The following is a 20,678-nucleotide window of genomic DNA, read 5'->3' as shown; positions in this document are numbered from 1 at the left end:
AAGGGATATTTTTGCATTGCCCTTTAATTTCTAGGAGCGAATTCGATCCCCAGGCTGGGCATATGTGCTCCCTGACTATTTGATAAAAGACATTGTGTTTGAAATCATTCGTCCTCTACATCTGATTATTCATGAGGGGAAGTTGGCAGTTATTTGTGGAGAACAGGTTTGTACTGGTACAGAATCCAGGAACTTTGGTGAGGCTAACTGCCCGCCGTTACATGACTGAAATACTGTTGAAAAACGGCGTCAAACCCAGAACAAACAAATAATTTCCTGGATTATGGTTCGGTGTTGTCTTGCTCTATATGTTAACGAAGTCCAGGTGAAAGCCTGAATCACATTTATGATAGCTGTAGTAAAGTGTTTCAGTAGTTAAGGAATGTGACTAGGTGAGCTAAAAATACATGTTCTATATTTGCCTTACATATACATGTAAGGGAAATATAGTTATTTTGCTCAAAACAAAAGCTTTCAAAATTAAGAAATACAGATTTCATAGATCTACTTGCTACATTAAAGTGTGATGGAATAACAAAAAAAATAAGGACGTTATTTACCCATATTAAAGTTACTTTTTAGGCCGAGTGGCCACACGTACATCCAGTTTCTGGTCTGTAGAACAACCGGCCGCAGGACATCTTTCGACTTTTATATTACTTAAGAAATAATAAGTTCCCAAACGTGGTTTATCATAGATTAACCCGAGTTTTGAGTTCTCTAGTTGTGAAAATATATCACGGCCTTCGTGATATATTGTTTCGCCTAAGAATGAAAAACTCTGGTTATTCTACGATAAATCACACTTGGGAGCTTATTATTTCCATTCTAACACGACATGCTAGCATCAACAGTGTAAGAAAAAATGGTAACTACTTTTTACGACCGTGCTACGCACCTGCATTGGATGACTTCATTGCACGCGAGTGGTTCATTGCAGAATAACCAGAGATAGATTTTACTCAACGTGTATGTAGGTTATTTGCTGGTCGTGTTAGAATGATGTATGCACCAGGTGAATGTAATGCATAAAAGTATTTGACCAGTAAGTGCTATCGATAATTTCCGCTTACGTTTTGATAATGCAACTCGTACGACCATTTGGCTTTTCGTTCAGATGATCATGCCGACCTCATATAGAGAAAGAGTTGCTGATCAGCCATTTACAATCACTTCCTGATGCCGGAGTGATGACTTTCTTACGGATCTTGATCTCAGTGGCAATGAGGCAGTATCAAAGTATGTTTTAAGCCTAGGGAATAAACATAATTGAGCCGTGCCATGAGAAAACCAACATAGTGGCTTTGTGACCAGCATGGATCCAGACCAGCCTGCGCATCCACGCAGTCTGGTCAGGATCCATGCTGTTCGCTAATAGTTTCTCTAATTGCAGTAGGCTTTAAAAGCGAACAGCATGGATCCTGACCAGACTGCGCGGATGCGCAGGCTGGTCTGGATCCATGCTGGTCGCAAACACACTGTTGGTTTTCTCATGGCGTGGCTCATATAAATTTTAGTGAAAATGACATTGCCTGAAATTTTATGTCCTACCTTAATCAGTTCACTTGTACTAAGGTGAACTACTGTCACTGTGGTTACGTTTTGTAACACCCAACTGATGGGCATAGTATTTTTGATAGCGATTGCCATCCTTATCAAGTTCAAGGATTTTTCAACTATAACTGTTATGATTTGGGAGATGACAACGCAAAAAAGCTTTGGTTGATATGTGGCACGTAATACTTGTGCTATATAGTTATGACCCTTATCTAACACTTTACTGAAATCATACTATAAATGTGTTTTCGTTTATTTATCTGATGTCTTAAAAGTATATTATATTCCTTGCTTTCCGAAATATAATTTTATCTTTTATACTCGGAACAAAGTTAATTTGTTTGGCGGAGTAAGCATATCTGTTTACGTACATACGTGGAAAGAGCATTATAACAAATATTCTAAATGTTTCTGTTAAAACATTACTTCACATTATTAAAGTGCGATAAAGTCAATATTTTGTTGCGACCAGGAATGAGCGCTACTATAGTTTATCTACTATTAAAGATTATTTCTACCGAAGTATCTTTTTAAAGATTTTATCAAAATCATGTTATACCTAAATTAATACACTCTAAATCGGTTATACATGGCCAGGATATAATTCACTAAGCCCTTCGAAATTATTTCACGGACGTATAACTTTTTCTGTGAATTAATAATGGTTTTTAACTCAACTATTTGGAGAAAAGGGGGGCTATTCAACACACCCCGGCGTGGGCCCGTGACCCTTTTTTGGTTTTTAAATTTTTTGGGAAACCCTTTGGGTTTTTTTGTAAACTTTGTTACTATTGTATATCTTACTGTAACTTCTTTAAAAACCTTGTCCACCCTCAAAGCTATGCGGGGGCGGGGCCCATTATCCCCAAAGGTCAAGGTCACAAAGTTGTTATACTTGGAATTATTTTAAATGTTCAATGTTTTTGAAGCTTCTTTATAGAATATTTTTTTTATCTTTAAAAGTAATAAATTAAAATTTAAAATTTATTTTTTTATAATGTGTGTTAAAAACCCATAACTCAAATTTGTTTTTTTTGGACAGAATTATGCCCCTTTTATATTTAAAAATGTTTTGGCAATCTTCGTTTTTCTTGTTGTTACTTTAGTGAAATAAGATGGGACGGGGAACTTAAAATGTATTTTTAAATCACATCATCTGCATGAGTGATAAAAAATCCCAAAAAAATTGATTTGTATTTTGCCCAAAAATTTTGCCCCTTTTCATACTTAATGTTTTGAAAATTTTTCAAATTTGGACATAACTTTTATACTTTATAAGGTTATGATTGAAAATTTCAAAAATATATTTTACCATCTTTCATTTTTGCATGTGTGAAAAACAACCCCAATAATTTAGTTTGTGTTCTTGACGGTTTAAAGGCCTTTTGGGTTTTTGGTAATTTTCCCTTTTTTTAAAAAGTAGAGGTCTCTTTTAAAGACAAATTTTTCATTTTTCGGGTAAAATCCCCGAATAGGGGAGGGGCCCTGATTACGGACAGCTTTTTTCCCTAAACTTATTTCTTAAATACGGGGCAAAAAAAAAAAGCATTTGCGGAGAGGGGGCCTTTTTTGGGGGGGCCCCTTGTGGTTACGAAGTTAGATTTCCAATTTATTTCGTCAATAAGGCCGATTTGCCCCTTTGGGGTTTTCTGGGACGATTGTGTTGCCTTCCCCTTTACATGGGATGTTTTAAAGAGGGGGAATTTTTTGGGTCTTTTGCATTTTCTCGTGTTTCCCGCAGGTCCGGCAAATTTTGTTTCTTTTCCCCCTGTTTTTATTTCGATTTTAAATGAGTGGGGAAACCCAAAATCTGTAGCCTGTTTGGCCCCATAAAACCCTATACTTGTTGGTGCGCCGTAAAACCCCAAAAAAATTTAAATTTTCGTCTGCTTTTAGCTATGTATTCTGCAATAAAATTATTTTAAAGGGGATAGAAAGTAGTTAAAAAATTTTCCACCTTATTAGTCGTTTAAAAGTTTCCATAATTTTTTTTCATGTTTTTTAAATGAGCAAAAGTGTTTTTTATTTTTTTCGGGGAAATCCTTTGGGGGGGGCAAAGTTTTGCGGGAACCAATGTTTATTTACAAAAGTGGTTTAAACATCCCCAAAAATGTCTTTGGATTGATAGCCCCAACCCGACCCCGTTCCTCAAAAGGTTTATGGGTTTTTTCCTTGCTGTGATTTTGCGGTTTTTACGGAAATCCCGAAGTTTCACCTTTTTTTTAATTTGTGAAATAATTAATTCTTTGAAAACACTTTAAATTTTTGTAGCATAACAAAATTTTTTCTTAGTAGGGTTGCTATTTTTTTTGGAAAAAACCTTTAAACGTAAAAAAAAGACGCTGTGTTAATCAGCATAGTACTTTTGTGATGGAAAGGAAAATTAGTTTTGTGTAAAAAGGCACTGCATTTAGTTTATTTTTTAAGTTAAAAAACCGTGTGGAAAGCCCCCAACGAAGTAATAAACTGTTGCTTTTTGGGTTTAGTAAAACTTTTTTTAATTTAAAATTGTTGGTTGTCAGGGTTGACACTGAAATTGTTGCACCCATCTATGCTTTGGGATTTTAAAAATGCCATAAAAAATTTTAAAATTTTGTGTTTATAAACACCCCCTATTCATTGCAGTAGATTTCAAGAGCCCCCCCCCCCAAAAACGTACTAAACATTTTTTTTAAATTTTTGGGTTTTTTTTCCCCTTTTAAAAAAATTTCCCCCGGGCCCATTTTGGTATGGGTCCGATCCCCCGGACAAATACTTCCAGTAAAAAAGGCCCCCGGGTTCGATAATAAAAAATTTGTTTTTTAATTTTAAATGCATTGTTGGATTATCCCCTTTCCCATAACAAAGGTTTCTTCAAAAATTAATCGAGTTTCATGAATAAAAAAATACCTATTTTTTTCCCCCAATTTCCCTTTCCAAAAATTTTTTCCCCTTTTTCCCCTCCCAAAACGCCCTTTCCTTTTTCCGTCCTTGACCGGGTTTGAGGTCCCGGTAAGAATAAATATCTTTTTCCGCCAAAAAAAGCCACCGGGAAATCCCTCCGATTCGTCCTTCCCCCCTTCGGGAACTTCTGTGTTTTTACAAAACATCAACGACAATATAAAAGAAGCTAAAATTTAATTCCTGTATTTTTTATTAACTAAAATTTGGGATCCCAAATGTGTATGCTTTTAAAAAGGAGATGTTTTGATGATCGTAATTTATTTTAAAGAAATTAAAAACGGTTTTTTTTTAATTCTAGTTACAAATCAATTTTTAATGAAACGTTTTATAAAAGAACATTTAAAAAGTTATTTTAAAACGAAAAAATTACCCTTTCATTTTACCCCACCTGTAATTTTTCCCGGTGCATTAATTAAAAAGCAGAAAACTTTGCGCTGATCTAATTTGTCCCCTTTGGAATTGAAATTTAAATTTAACTTAATAAAGGACAAACTTTGTAATTAAAACAACATGCAATAAATTCGATTGGGTTTTATACCTGTGCGAAAATTTTGTTTTTTTAAACATAGGTCTGGGACGATTATAGGAAAATCGTCCCCCGATTCGTTTAACCAGGTAAAACCCGGGTTTTAAAAAATTTTTTAAAAACCGCTAATCGTTTCTAAAAAAATACTTAAAATTTCCTAATGAAATTTATATTTTTTTTTTTTATACTTTTCTTTGACCAGCATTTAAAACCGCGTATTTTACGCAAAAACTTTTTCAACAAAATTTCAATAGTATCGGGGTTTGCCTGACGTAATATTTTCCCCCCCCCAAAATATGACTTATTATCACACTGCTTGCAAAGGGATCAATTCCGAAAGGGTTCCTAAAAGTCGGCGCCGAAAAGTGTCGGGGGAAAAAAAACGGATTTTCAATATGGTCCCCGATTTAAAGGGTTTTCCAAACCCCTTTTAAACGGTTTCAATTTTTAAAAATTTTTCGCAGCCTATTTTAAAAACCGGGGGGGTCTGGCCTTTTAAAAGACCTGTTTTTGAATATACACTGTACAAAAAAGGGGCCCCAAGAAATACAGTTGAATTTTACAGGTTTTAAAAATATAAAGGGTTTCTAAAATTTAAAAGCTGTAAAAATTTTACTTTTGAAATTTCCCAGCTGTAAAAATGGTCATTCTAAAAGTTGTAACTTTTTTAGGGGGAAACCCACGAGTTTATTTATCTTTCGTTTGATTACCATATTGAGCCGTGCCAGAAAAAACCCCAAAAATTTGTGGGTTTGCGCCCAGTAGGGACCCAAGACCAGCCTGCGCATCCCCCGCATTTGGGGCCGGGGATCCTTTTGCTTTTTCGTTTTCCCAAACCTAATGGAATTGGAAAAAAACTAAAAACGAACAGATGGATCCTGACCAGACTGCGGGATGCCCCGGCTGGTCTGGTTTCCATGCTGGTCCCCAAACCCCACAATTTTGGGTTTTCTCATGGCCCGGCTCAAATTATCTTTACTACTTTTTACAAAAAATATTTCCCAAACGCATTGGTAACAAATAAATAAACCCACTTTAAAACTCTACTTTTTTGACGTTCATTTAAATTTTTTATTGGGAATATTTGAAGCATATTTTATTTAAAAATAAACACAATTTTTCTAAAGGAAAATTGTGAAATCATTCATGCAAAAAAACCCGGGGAAAAAGGGGGGTTTATATCATGATGTCCGGTTTTGCAATAAATTAGTTATCTCAAGAGGTAATAAAAAATCCCTTGTCTGTCACATTGAAAACTGTCGGTCCTAAAACCCTTTTTGTCTTTAAAAGAAAAGACTTTGAAGGGAGTGATGGGGGACTCTTTAATTTAAAGGTTTAAAAAACAGGTGGAGGGGGGGGGGGGGGGGGGGGGGAGTGATTTTACGTACAATAAGAAATGTAAAGGGTTTGCCACGTGCTTAAGGTTTCCTTTTTTCAAAACATCTTCTAAATTTAAAAACCCTCTTGGGCCATTTAGTACTCAAAAATTAAAGGTTTTCACTTTGGGAAATGTTTTACAAAAACACCCCCCAGCTTTTTGGGTTTCCCCCTGCAACCCCAATTGTTAATTTGAGGGTCATTTTGTGATTTTCATTTTTGCAGTTTTTCATTTTTAAAAATTTGGGTATTTTTGCGAAAAAAAACATTTTTTTCAAGAAAGGGGGCCATGACGAAATTTTTGCCCGCGTTAGCTAATATAATGAAATGATTTAGAAAATTAAATTAAAAAATCTAAGCCCAAACCCAAATTTTATCTGGAGCTATGAAAAAGTGCTTTTTAGCGCACAAGGGTATCGATATAAGAAAAATTGTAAGTTGTGTGCAGGTGTGATATTTTATAATGTTCTAAAGGGGAAAAATTTATTTTTTTTAAAAAACCAAAACATCCACTAGATTTTGTAAAAAAATTTCTCTACTTTTTCCAAACCCTATGAAGTTTCAACTTTCTAAGCCCTGTTGCTGTCTAGTTATTAAATAGAGAGGGTTTTTTCCATTTTCCCGGCCCCCCTAGGACCTTGACCTTTGATGGGAATGATTCCCCCCCCCCCCAAAAAAAAAATAGGGGCCCGTGTCGTCTCTTGAAGGGGTTATATATTCGGGGCATCCCCGGGGGGCCCTCGAAAAAAAGGGTTTCTCTTTTTCCCGGTTTCTATAAAAAAAAAACAAAGTCCTGTAAAACATTTTATTGTTTAGAAAAAAAAAATTTTAGTAATATATGAGTTTGATTGCCCAGAAGAGGGAAAAAAAAATTTCCAAAAGGGAACTACTGTGAAATGGTCTCTTTGAGACTTTCCCAAAAATATTTTTTAAATTTAAAAACCCTTCTTTACGGGGTTTTTGCGAAAAAAAGATTTTGGGTTGGAAAACAGTGTGTATGAAAAATGGTTCCTTTTGCAATGAGCGATGTTTTTTCTCTCTGAAAAATGAATGTTAGCCCCAAACAGCATATAATATGTTTTTGGGGAAAAATGTTAAAAAGTAAAATGACCTTTGATCAGCCCGTCATCCTTTTAAAAAATTTAAATTTTGCATTCTTTTAAAAAGATTAAAAAAAAAATTAAGAATATGTTTTAAAAGCGGACCTGGTGAGGACCCCAAAAAATACTTTTGTTGTTTAACTTTCAGGAAAGGTTAAAATTCCAAAATTTTTTGTTTTAATGAAACATCTTTTTTAAATTTGATAAAGTAGATAATTTAAAATTTTAAAATTAACAAAAAAAACTTGCTTTTTTACTTTTCGGTAAAAAATTAACTAGATTTATCACATTTTTGGGGCGTCGGGGAAATTGAAAAAAAAAAGCCTTTAAAATTTAAAATGATAATACACTATTTTTAAATTTAAAAGCTTTGACGCCCGACGTATTTTAGTGTGGGGCGAGGGCCGGGGGTAAAATTGTCTTGTTTATATAGTAAAAAAAAGGCGTTTTTGATGTTTTCGAAAAAAGGGCCCAAAAATGTGAAAAAAAGAATATTACATTTGGATTTTTCCATATTGAATTTTTTAAAACCTCGTTGAAAAAAATTGAAAAAAGGGCTCGGCAGGCTTCGCTTTTTTCATTTTATTCAACTCGTTTAATAAATTCAATATAAAAACCCACAAAATTTTAATATCCTCTATGAAATATATATTTGGCTATTCTTAACCCTTTTGTCGGGTTTTCTCTTTTCCCAACTGCAAAAGTTTGAAAAATTCAGGGACTCTTTTTGGTCCTTTTTTCCTTCAGTTTTTAAAATTTCTTTCGGGCAAAAAGGGTTTTATGTATTGTTTTTTTTATTACTTGAAGCGTTGGAAGTTTTAAAAACTTTTAGTGTGTAGAACTGCCAGACCCACTGACCCGAACAAAAAATGTTTGGTTGTATTTTCTTAAGGAGCACCAAATTTATGTACCTTCCCTTTTATATCCCCTTTGTTTAAAAACTCGGGAAATTTACTTTTGGAAAACGGGCTTTAAAAACCAAAAAAAACAAAAAAACTTGCCAAAAACTGGACATGGTGTTGTAATTTGTTTTAAAAATTTTAAAAAAGGCTTTATTCAAAAGACGTTGTCAGAATGTCGACTGGTACAAAAACCTTTACCAAGATGTGACGCGGACGTGAACGCCGGGGGTGAGTGGGGTTTTGGGCTCTACTAATTCTTCGAATAGTCGACCCAAAAATGTAGGTTAGCACATCGTAAATGTAAAACCTTTAAGTTTATATGTACGACAAAAAAATTTTAAAAAAAAATTCAAGTTATGAATATAAGACCACGTGCGTTTTTTTTTGTTTGACGATAAAAAACCCGCCATGCATTTTGAAATTAAGACAAGCATGGCTTTTACTGAAACCGCTGTACGAGAGAGCCCGTAGTGAAATTGCCCGGTATTTTAAAAAATAAAAAATTTAAAAATTAATTGTAATTTTTTTTGATAAAATGTACAAATAAATCGATTAATCGGGTGTGCTTTAATATAACCCCGGAAACAGATACATTTAATTATTTTTCCCAGTCTTGTACGAAGCGGTTTTTAAAGGGCCATCTATCATAAATGATGAAAAAATTTTGTCAGACTCTCAGATGCAATGCTTTTAGAAAAAAAAACCCAAAATATACATTTTTAACAAATTGGAAATAAGCGAACTTATTTTTCACAAATATGAAAAAATTTGGGAAAAAAATTAGTTGGCGTTTTTTTAATACTTTACAAAATGTTTTAACACATTTTTACAAGTACGAAGTTTATTTTTTGAAAAAATTTACTTTGACTTCTTTTGGCGTTTTGGGGTTCAAAGGGCCCTCACCCCTTTTTAAGTTCGCCATAAATATTGTAATGTACTATTTACTCAAAATAAAATTTAATTTTGTTTTTACAGTTTTTTGTAAAACAAGGGGAAAATTTAGGGGTAGCTAAAATATTTTTTCCCTGTTTGTTTCTTCAGGTTTTATTTATACGACGGTTTAAAAAAGAAAAAACCGGGCCCCCAAATTGGTTTTAAAAACTTTGAAATTAAACACTGTAAACAAAGGAAAACGAAAATCGCCCCCAATGCGCAAAAATTTTAAAACTAATGCTTATTACGTATTTTAAATATGAAAAAAAGTCTGAAGAATGAAAAACGCTGCTTAAAAAATAGGTCTGGGGGTTTAATACTCCCTTGTTAGAAAAAGGGAAAGATTGTGCTTTATTAATAAGCATGAGGTGGTGTTTTTTTTTGGTGTTTTAAAGTTTAAAATAATTTCTTAAAAAAACCCCGTTTTCAATTTAGGACAGTTTGCACACCACACCGGACGAAAGGGAACACCCGGGGGTTGGACAAAAGAAATACGAATAAAATATTTTTGGGGGAAAAACAGAAGTTTTTTTCACTTTTTCATTTTTTTTCCCTGGGGCCTAACATTTTTATGGTTTTGGGAAAATTAAAAAATTTTAAAAATCTTGCTAAATCGTAAACGATTTTTGGGGTTGTCTCTAAAATATCTTTAATTTAAAACACATTGGATTTTATTTTTTAGCTCGACTATCCGAAAAAATTTAGGAGAGCTACCCTACTCATCCGGCGTTGGTGTCGGGTAACCCCTTGGTTAATTTTTTCTTTAAATTTCTATCAAGTATTTTGGTTAAAATAATTCCCCTTTTTTGGACTTCGAAATTGATCAGTTTTGTACAAGTCCACTTTTTGGGGAAACAAATTTTTTGGGACAAATAGCTTTGAAATTTTACACCATACCTAGTTTTGGGCAAGAGTACAAAACCCCATCAAGGATTTTGTCTAAATTGGGGCCCCTTTTTTAACAAAATTGGGGTTGGGTTTTTTGGTCCCGGTATTTTATTTTTTTAAAAACTTTTTGACTTCGGTTTTAAAACCATTTATCACTTTTTTTATAAAAAGGGTTTCTCTATCTGTAGGCAAGGTACAAAACTCTGCAAGTTTTTTGGGGTTTTAATTTTTGCCTTTTTTGGACATGTAAAATTGATTCGTTTTCAAGGCATGTTGGCCCCCAAAAACATTTGAAAATTTAAATTGAAACTTTGGGCCCACTTTTTCCCCATCGTAAAAACCCCTCATCTGTTGTAAAGGGTTGTAACTATGTAAAAGATTTTTGGGGACGTTTTGGCTTGGAAATCACTTACGTTTTTTTTTTCCCCGTCCATTTTTTTGCCCAAAAAATTTTTTAACATTTGGTTTTTTTGAAACTTTCCCCACTTGTTTATTTAAAATTTTCTCTATGTAGGAGGCATGCTACATAATTTGGAAAAACATTTGGGTTTTCTTTTAAGGGGCCCTTTTTTTGATATAGAAATTTCCCAAAAATACCTTCATGGGCTCTTGTTTTTGGGGTGCTCTTGTTCATGAAATTTAAACAGAGTTTTGACAAGGTCCCGATTTTTGAAAACCCTTAGCGTTTTTTTAAACTTTTAATCGAAGATTTTTTTAAAGGGTTTTCAAAAAAAAAACCGAGTTTGTAAAAGCTGCAGTGTCTACAGGTCGTAAAAATGTGGGGGAACAATAAAGATGTCCTGCATTATATATAAACTTGCAGACGACGTTTAGAAATGGGGGTTTGGGTGTTTTTTTCGTAATCGGAAAAATTTTGCGAATGTGGTAAATTCTCTGTATATTTTCTTGGGAGGGGGAAAAGTTGCATATATTTTTTTACTTTTTGTTTATTCAAAAAAAACTGTTTATTTTTTAAATTTTGGGAGTTGTGTCCCGAAAATTTAAAAAAATTTGGGAATTTAAAAATTTTTTTTGGGTTGTTATTGTTTTTGCCTTTTTTTTCTGGATTTTTAAATTTTAAAAATGACTCCCTGCTTTTTGCCCGCTGATAAAGAAACTTTTCCCCAAGACTTAAGGAAAATATGTGTTTAAGAATTTTCTAACACGCCCTTTTATTGTAAGCAAGAAGAATTTAAAAATCAAAAAGGAAGTTTTTTTAATTTTGAAAACATCTGAAATATTTTGGGAAAAATGTTTTTTTTTTAACAGTTTTCATAATGTCCCCCCAAAAAAGGGGACGTAAAATTTTTCTGGATAAGAAATACAAGAAAATGTGACTAGTGTCCGATTAAAAGAAAAATTTTACTATTTTTCCCTGGCCCCTTTTTGCGGGAAATGGGTTTAAAATACACTTTTCGTTTTACCAGGTGCCACGGTTTAAAACGGGTTTTACAGTAGGGACGTGAAAAATGGCATTTTCCTTTGGTTTTGATGTCGAATGCCCTTTAGCATAAAATGGACCATAGGGTGTGGGTCCATAGATTTTAAAAATAAAATCGGGGGTCCAGTGCTAAAATTAATTTTAACCGAAAGCTATGGGGAAAATTGTAAAGAACCATGCAAATTTGTTAGTTTTAAATTATTTACATGTACTTCGTTAATGTGAGAGGTGAAACCATTATACAAAAAGCGTAAGAAACGTGTAAATTTGGGAACCCCCGGGGTTTTTATACAGGGAGAGGGGGAAACCATTCAGCACAAGGTTTTTTCATTGAGGCAAGCCCCAAAAGCCCGCCCCCCAAGTGTTGTTTTTAAAGTACTTTTTATTGCAATATGAAAAAATCACCAAATTTCATTACTTTAGTTGACTGGCTCCCAATTTATAAACATTAGAAAATAAAAAAATTAATGTTATAAAAACTTTTTAAAAAAATGAAAAAAAAAACTTTGATAGAAAAGTTTTACCAGGGAAATAAAAAAACCCCTCTCCCTGCAATGACTTAACTTTGGGCGGTAGGGGGCCCCTTTACTCCAAAATTAAAGTAATTTTTTCACTAACTAAGGTATCTCCTTTTAAAAATTTTTATATGCGGGAAAGCGTGTGTATGAAGTTTACAGAAAGGTTTTTTGGGAAATGGGGAAAATTTTAAAAATTATTTAAAAAATTTGGGGTTTCACAAAAAAACCCAATTATTTTTATTTTTCATGTAATGAAAATGAGGTTTTCTATTTACTGATGAAGTTTTTGGACCTTGTCACCTACATTAAGATTTCGGGAATCCCGATTTAATAGAAATTTTTACTTTTTTTCCCTTTGAAAAAAAACAATCAAAAATTTTGTCCAAGGAAAAAAAATAATAAAAAAATAAAAACTTATATTCCCCCCCTTTCAAAAAAGCAGAACTTTTTATTATTTGGGGGAAATCATAGAATTCTTTTTTTTTTCGGACGAACGATAAATTTCCCAAATCCTCGTTGAACTGTAAGGTTACTAGGAGTATGTCGGTCTATTTTCAAATTAAAAATTCCCGGAAATTTAGGAAAAAAATAAAAACCCCCATCCCAAAGGGTAAAAAAATTTTTCAATGAAAATGTTTTTTTTTTTTTTTTTTTTTTTTTTTTTTTTTTTTTTTTTGTCGGGAAAGGGAAACAAATACAAAAAAACTTTTAAATTAAAAAAAGGGAAAAACCAAAAAAAAAAAAAAGGGCAAGTAAAAAGTTAAAAAAACCCCGAGCAACTGACTAGTTTATAAGATAAATGAACATAAAAATTAAAAACAAGGAATTCTTTTTTAAAGTCCTGATGTTTTGTTTAATTTTTAGGGGCCCCAAGGTTTTTTAATTTTTCGATTTTAACACATTTAAAGAAGTTTTAAATTTGGGCACTGCCCCAAATTTCCCCGCCGAGTGCTCTTTACCCTTATTGAAACCCCTTAGTTGCCCAGTGTATATCTGTAAAAAATGAGTAGATCTTATGAAACATAAGAAAAAAAGAAAAAAAAGGAAAAAAAAAAAAAAAAAAACCCAAAAAAAAAAAAAAAAACCCAATTAGAAATAGGAATTTGAAAAGTTTGTGCGTTTCCCTTTTCTGAAAAACATCACTGTCCCATCAAAAAAGGAAAAAAAAGAAAAAAAGGTTTAAAAAATAATTTTAACAGCGGAATTCCTTCTTTCATTTCAAATATTTTTCGCTTATTGATTCCTTTTTTTACTTTGTAAAAACTTTTTTTTCCCAAGGGAAATTTTTATGGGGGAAATTGTAATTTTCCATATTTTTTTTTTTATATTCTTTTCGTGAAAAACTTTTAAGGAAAAAGGGTCTGTAAATATGTTTGGGAAGTTTTTTCTTGGGAAAACCCTTTTTTAAAAGCCCCTGTAAATGAACAACTGTAGAAAAAATGCCAGGGGCCTTTTTTATTTACTTCTAATTTCAAAAAAAGAGTGCTTTTTTTAAATTTAAGTCTTTTCGAACCCTTTTTTCCTTGGGAAAAAGGGTCAACGATGGTGTTTTATGAAGAATCTTTTATTCATGTGGGGGTTTGGGAACCCTACCCCCTCGGGGTTTAAGGGCAGAACGCTACCCCCCGCAAACCTTTTTCCCAGGGAAAAAAGACCCACGGGGTTTTGAGACATTGGTTGTAGAAATTTTTATCTTTTTGGTTTCTATTTAAGTCATCCCGTAAATTTTCCCGGGTTTCAAAAATTACCACTTTAGATTTTGCAGTAGAAAACTGTGGCAAGTCTATATCTGAAATGAAAGTTTTCTTTGGGGGACTATGGGTTGTGAAACTTTAAACCCTTTTATTTGCTTTGGGGGCCCTTTAAAATTATAGGCTATAGCATTTATTTTTATCCATGGGTTTTTTAACAATTTAGAGATTTTAAGACCCCCCAAATCCCTAGGGGTTACCTTTTCCTCCCACATGAACTTTGTGCAAAAAATTTCTTGTAATACTGGGGCAACAAATATTTAAAAGATGCCAGGGGGGCCAAGCTCAGTCGGGTTTTTCCCAAAACTTCATTGAAAAACTTACTCGGGTAAAATTTTTTCCCGTATAGTTTTTTTAAAAAATGGGAATAATAACTATCTTACACGTATTTTAGAAAAAAAAGTGTGATCTAAAAATCCCCCTTAAATAATTAAGTCCCGCGCATACTACTACATTAATTAAATTAATTTATTTAGTAATACATTGTTTAGCCTTATATCTGTTACTGTCAAACTGTAATTAGCCCACTTGTTTTTCCATTTCCCCATTTTAAAAATGTTAATTTAATTATGGAAAAAAATCTAATTTGAAGTACTTGATTTCAAACAAAAGATCCGAAAAAGCCCATTTTTAAATTTTCTTCTGTCCCATTTTGTTTTCCGAATTGTATTTTTTTTTTACGAAATTTTCTATTTTTGTTTTTTTTAAACCCAAATGGGGACGTTTGTTCAAATTTTAAAAAGTTAAAAAAAAATTGTGGCTGTCGGGGGGCTCGAATCCGAAAACCAGTCGCTTACAGGAAAAAGGCTCTCCCGGCAGAGCTAACGTTTTTACCGACAGAGCTAAGGGGCGGGCATTTTAAGTCATAAAAAATGTACACTATCAAAACCCCAGTCAAAATTAAGATTTTTTTTCTTAAAAAATGTTGTAAGAAAAGCCTTTTGTCGGGGCTAACGGGAATGGTGTCAAAACGAGGCTAAGTAAAGGAAAATAGGAGATGTACTTTAGTCAGACGCATTTTTGGAAAATACAAAAGGTTACATTAGTTAGGGGTGTGTCTTTAAGGAAAATTTGCAATACCCACTACTGACCTTGACTTTTTTTAAAGGGTTTACGTACAATATATATAAAAACTCTAAAAGTTAAATTTTGAAGCTCAAACAAGAGATGGAAATTTTAGTACAAACGCCCCGAGGTTTGCCCAAAGGGAATGCCAGTTTGATGCGCAAAAAATCCCAGAATTTTAAAGGGTATGATTTAATTTTTCGAAAAGAGAAAAAATTTCCCCGGAGGAAAATTTTGACCTTAGAGCTAGGGCCTGGGTCTTGAAAAAGGACATTAAATAATATGGGGGAAATTGTGACAAATAATGTTTGTAATGGCGGGGGTTATTGTTTGGAAAAGGGAAACATAAATGTTAGCTTTTTAATTAAGTTTGACTTTGACTTTGAAACAAGAGATTTTGGACTTGGTCTGCATTTAAGTTTATGCCATGTAATTTAAAATGGGTTTTCCTTTGACGGAATGGTATGGAACGACAAGGGAAAACACCTTGGGAAAAACCCTTTTTAAACCCCTAAATGTGCATCGATCGTGGAGCTAGTGGTTGGGTTTTTATGCACGGGCACGTTTTCTCTTATCGGGGAATAAATTTTGCTAATTTTAATTTTTGAAAATTTCTTGATTAAGGGCAAAATAGAACCGGGGTATGAAACCCGACCCCTTTTTAAACCTTCCAAATTGGGCTTTTTAAGTTGTAAAACTTGGTCTTTTAAAATAGGGGGTTTGGGTCTTTCGCGTAATCATTTTGTGGGGGGCCCAATCTACGTGAGTTTGTTTTGTTTTGGGCTTTGTGTGTGTGTGTGGGTTTTTTTTTTGTTTTCATTTTTTTTTTTTCCCCTATTTTTGTTTTTATTTTTTTGGGTTTGTATTTGTATGAAAGCCTTTTTATGGGAAAAACAGTTTTGTTTATTTTGCATGGGGGTTAAATGCATGCATTTATTCAAATTCTTTTTTATATAAAGGTAAACTTTTTGACCTGCCATTTCGGTTAGATAGTGTTGTCAATAGTTTTTGAAAAGGAAAACTAAAAAGTTTACGAAAAAAAAAATAATGTCGATGGTGGTTTTGGGGCCCACACGGGAAAAAAATTTGTTTAAAAAGGGCCTTTTATGGGTTTACCCCGGAAAATAATTTTTCCCAAAAAGGGACAAAATTTTGAAAATTTTTAGATTTTTTTAAAAGTTAATAAAAAGAGTTTTCGGGAAACGGGGTCTTTAAACCTTTTTACTTGACTTCTAAGTGTAAAATTGATCTTGGGGGTAGGGGGGCTGGGTCGGGGGCGTTAAAAAACCCTTTTCCCCCTTATGGGAAAATTTTGCCAAATTGTTTTCAAAACCCCTCATAGTAACAGAGTTATATATCCCGGGCACGTAAAACTTAAAAAAGACATTAAATTTGGGCAAGGGATTTGGGGCTTGCCCTGGACACATTGTTGATTATAGTTACCATTTTTGCCAAAAAATTTCAAATCCCTCCCTGGATAGCAGAAAAATGGACCGGGCCAAAAATAACCCCGTTAACACCTTGTCTTGGGGGCTAGGGGTTCCCCTTTGATAAAATTTATACTAAGTACTTTTAAAACCCCCTTGAAAGAATGGCAAAAGTTACGATCGGGGCAAAAAGAGATGTTTGCTTTTAAGGGGTGACCCTTTACCTTGTGAAAGGGGGGCTGAGTGTTACACATGAAAGTCGTCTCATTACGGTTTTTTATATTTTTTGCCCAAATATTTTCATAGGGTGAAAAAGGAAAAACAGAGGACAAGAAATTTAAAAAAGTTACGGTCGGCATTAAAAAACCAAAAAACATACTGTGTGGAAATAAAAAGTTATTTGCTTGAAAAAAATTAAATGATGTAAGGATGGTTTTTCATTTAAAGGGAAAACCTAAAATTTCCTTTTTTTTTTTGTTTTTTTATTTTTTTAGATATTGTTTTTATTAATCACTTAAAAAAAGTTTAAAATATGAGGCCCTAACAAAATCTTGGGAAAAAAAAAATTCCTCAGAAGAACCCAGGACCCAAAAAAAATAAATAAAATTGCAGACTCGATTTTATGATGTTGGGGTTTTAAATTTTTCCCCAGTCAGCAGGTAAAATGTATTTTGATTTAATTTTTCAACCATGCTTTGACGGAATGGGAAATTTTCAACCCCTGCTTTGACGGAGTGTATGGAAACGAGGGATAGACCGGCTATATTCTCACTAAACCCGGCAAATTTTATGAAATCTAAAATGGTAGGTATTCAGGCATGGGGAGTTGCAACTCCCCAAAGGGAAATTAATGAAGGGCCCAAATCGTAAAACTGCTTAGTCAGTAAAATGGCTGGAAAAAAACTAGTTTAATTTTACTAAGTAGACCAACCCGAGGACCAATTATCGCACCCTTCAGTAAGTGGGCTGGTAGATTTTTTGTTTTTTTCTAACCAGTGGAAACAACTGAGGGGCCAAAAATATACCCAGCTCCGAAGATTGGTAAATGATTGATTTATATTTACCCAAAAGAACGAAATGAGCAACTTCAGATTTCTGTTTTGGTAAAAGATAGTTTATTTTACGATTAGACCCAACGGAGGGGTCAGTTATTTCAACCCCCCAAAATCAGTTTACAGGCAAGGTTAGTTTTAAATATAGACGGTCATAAAACTAGGCCCCAAAAAGGATAAGGAGAAAATTTTGGGTTTTTTACTTATTTAGTATACTATCTGCGGACCCAAACACAAAAAACTTAGATCAGTAGATAATTTGGGAAATGCTAGTAAAAAACTAACCCAAAAAACTTACTGGGAAAAACAAAATTTAGCACATAAAATCATTTTAAATGATTGGTAAAAGCTAGTTTTATTACAAGTAAAACTTGAAGGGGGCCCAAACTGGCGCCAAAATTCCCTTTTCCCCTCACCTTTAAAGTTCCCAAAACCAATATTTTTAGATAAGGAAACACATATATTACTTATTATATACGGTAACATTTTGAAACTTTAATTTTGCACCTTTTTTGGGTACTTTGTGTAGAACCTTTGGGGTAGAAAAGTATCACAAACCCCCGACACCCTTTGAGGAAATTTTTAAAGAAAAAATATTTTTTGCCCCAGAACTAAAAGTTTGCCCAGTTTTTTAATTTATTTAACCCTGTAATATTTCTACGGTAGTTAGTATTCCCAAAAGTCTGCGCCCCCAGTATCACCCCATCTTTTTTTTCTTTTCAGAAAGAATTATGGCCCCCCAAACCTAGTGACGTACTTGGGTTTTCCCAATGAACTTGTGAAATCATTCTTTTATAAAAACATGAAAATACCCCCAAAAAAATAAAAAGGAAAGATGGGCAATTCAGGCTCTCCCCGAATGAATGCATTTTCCCAAATTAAGGCAAAAATCTATTCAGTCTTCTCTTTTCAGTTTCATTTTAAAAAAAATTTGAATAAAAAATTCATATACCGGTTTATCTAAATCAAAATTATTAAAAAAAAATTTTAATACTTGGGAACTATCATTAATTAACAAAAAAATTATTGGGACATTAAAAACATTTTTCTTGGCCCTTTCCTTTTGTCACTGTCAATTTGTAAACCCATAAAATAAATTGTCAAATTTTTTCATTTTCTATGCAAAAACCCTCACCATGTATAATCAAAATTTACTTTTGAAAAAGAGCATCCCGTGTAATCCTCTTCGCTATATATATATAATATTCGTTTAAATTTCGTGGGTAAAATAAAAGACCTTTAAAAACCTGACGACAGTGGAAATAGTTTTGATTGGGATGTTTTTTCCGGTCCCATGCCATGGTAATCCAAAATTTGGGTAAAAGGGGAAAAACCCCTTTGTGGAGCATCCCCGTTTGGGCTTTGTAAAAAGAAAAATTTGAAGATTTAAAAATAATATAAAAAAGGGCGATAAAATAGATTTTCAAGAAATGCCAGTTTGTGAATTTCGGAAAAAAATGTATTTCCCGTTTATGCAATAAAAGGTTTAGATGGCCCCCAGTCAACTTCCCAAAAATTCAAAAACAGGAAACAGCACCAATGAAAAGCGCTTCCTTAGAAGGAATTTACAGTCATTAAACTTGGTGACGTTTCCCTGGTATAGGAATTGGTTTTTCATAAAATTTTTGGAAAAGGTTTAAATTAGTAAGTTCTCCCTATGAAAAAAGTTTTGGTAAAACATTTTTAAAAAAAAATTTTTTTTTCAAGAATTATTTCACCCAAAGCCTCCCAGCAGGGTTTTTTAGCGGGGTTGCATTGTGTTAAGTGTTATGTAGGGAATTTTTTTTTTATATATATGGCAAGGTTTTTTTTGGATTAATTATTTTTGGGGGTTAATTAACGTTGTCTTTGGTTGCTTTCCAAAATTGTGTTTAAACCCTTTTAAAGTTTGATAAAAAAATAAATTTTCTTGCCTATATGAAACATATGCGCCAAAACGTTCATTAAGAGGTTTTCGCTCTTTCCATCTGTTTTAAAAAATGAAGGGCCGGTTTTTGACAATTTTCTGAAAGGAAATTTGGGCCCAAACAGAGCGCATCCTAGCAATTGAACTAGTGACCCTTTTACATGTAGTCTGAAGGGAAAAGGTAAAATCCGAAATAAGCCCCAGGACTTGATTTCCCAAACCCAAATAAAAGGGGCTTGGGGAAAAAAAAACATCTTACCAACAGTTTGTACGGGCGCCGCCCAAAAAAACCATGATACCCAAAAATCGTGTAAATATTTATGGCTGTAATTTACGCCCCCCAAACCCCTTTTAAAAAGAAAGCTTCATTAAACCCTTTAAAATTGTATGTACGGCAAATCATGTTTATAAACTCACCGGGATGGCCCAAAAATTTCTGTGATTTGAAAAGGTTGTTGAAGTAGGGGAAATTATTTGTTACATTGCCATATCGTCTTAACTTTATTTTTTCCCTTTTCCTGTTGATGGTTTAAAATAGATCTGCCTTTTTTGACCAGTGCAGACTAAAAATCCCTTCGGCTAATTTGGTCTGCACTTTTCGTTTCCGTCCGTAATTTTTGAAAACCCTTTTAATAATAAATGTATTGTCCAAAAATGAAGGATTTTAAACCCGTCCATTTTTTGAAGTTTTACAGGTAAATGTGAAAATTTTAAACGCAAAATTTATTCTTTTTGCTTTAAATGCTTTTTATTAAAACAAGAATTTTCCGAACCCCTTTTAAAATATAACTTGTGCACCCTTAAAAGTTTTTGAAACATGGAATATATTCACATTAATTTATATCTTTTTTTTTAAACATCTATCTTAAAAATGTGAAAATTTTGAAAATTTTTAAAAGGGAAAAAAAGTTTCCTGTTTTTTGAAGCCAAAAAAGTATTTTCCCCTTTGAGGTATACCCCAAGATTTAAAAAAGAAAAAAAGGTTGGGAAAAAAATGTTCCCCCAGAGAGCCCGGAACCATATTTTATACCTATGATACTAGACCAGGCCCATTAGAATACAAAGAATGTATAAAATTTTTAAAAATTTAAATTAGTGTTAATACCCAAATTAATTCGACCCAAAACCGCAAAAATTTTTTTTTTCTTAACCCCTGAGGGGCTAATTTAAAGAATTTAAATTTTAGGTCAATTGTGAAAAGAGTTTTAGCAAATCAAACTCTGAAAATTCATTTCTGTGCATGGGCCCCGAGGGGGGTGAGACAAGAAAGCCGTTTTTGTACAAAGGAAAAA

Source organism: Mercenaria mercenaria, chromosome 3 (genome assembly GCF_021730395.1).
Source record: "Mercenaria mercenaria strain notata chromosome 3, MADL_Memer_1, whole genome shotgun sequence".
Lineage (NCBI taxonomy): Eukaryota > Metazoa > Mollusca > Bivalvia > Venerida > Veneridae > Mercenaria > Mercenaria mercenaria.
Note: the sequence above shows the minus strand (reverse complement) of the source record.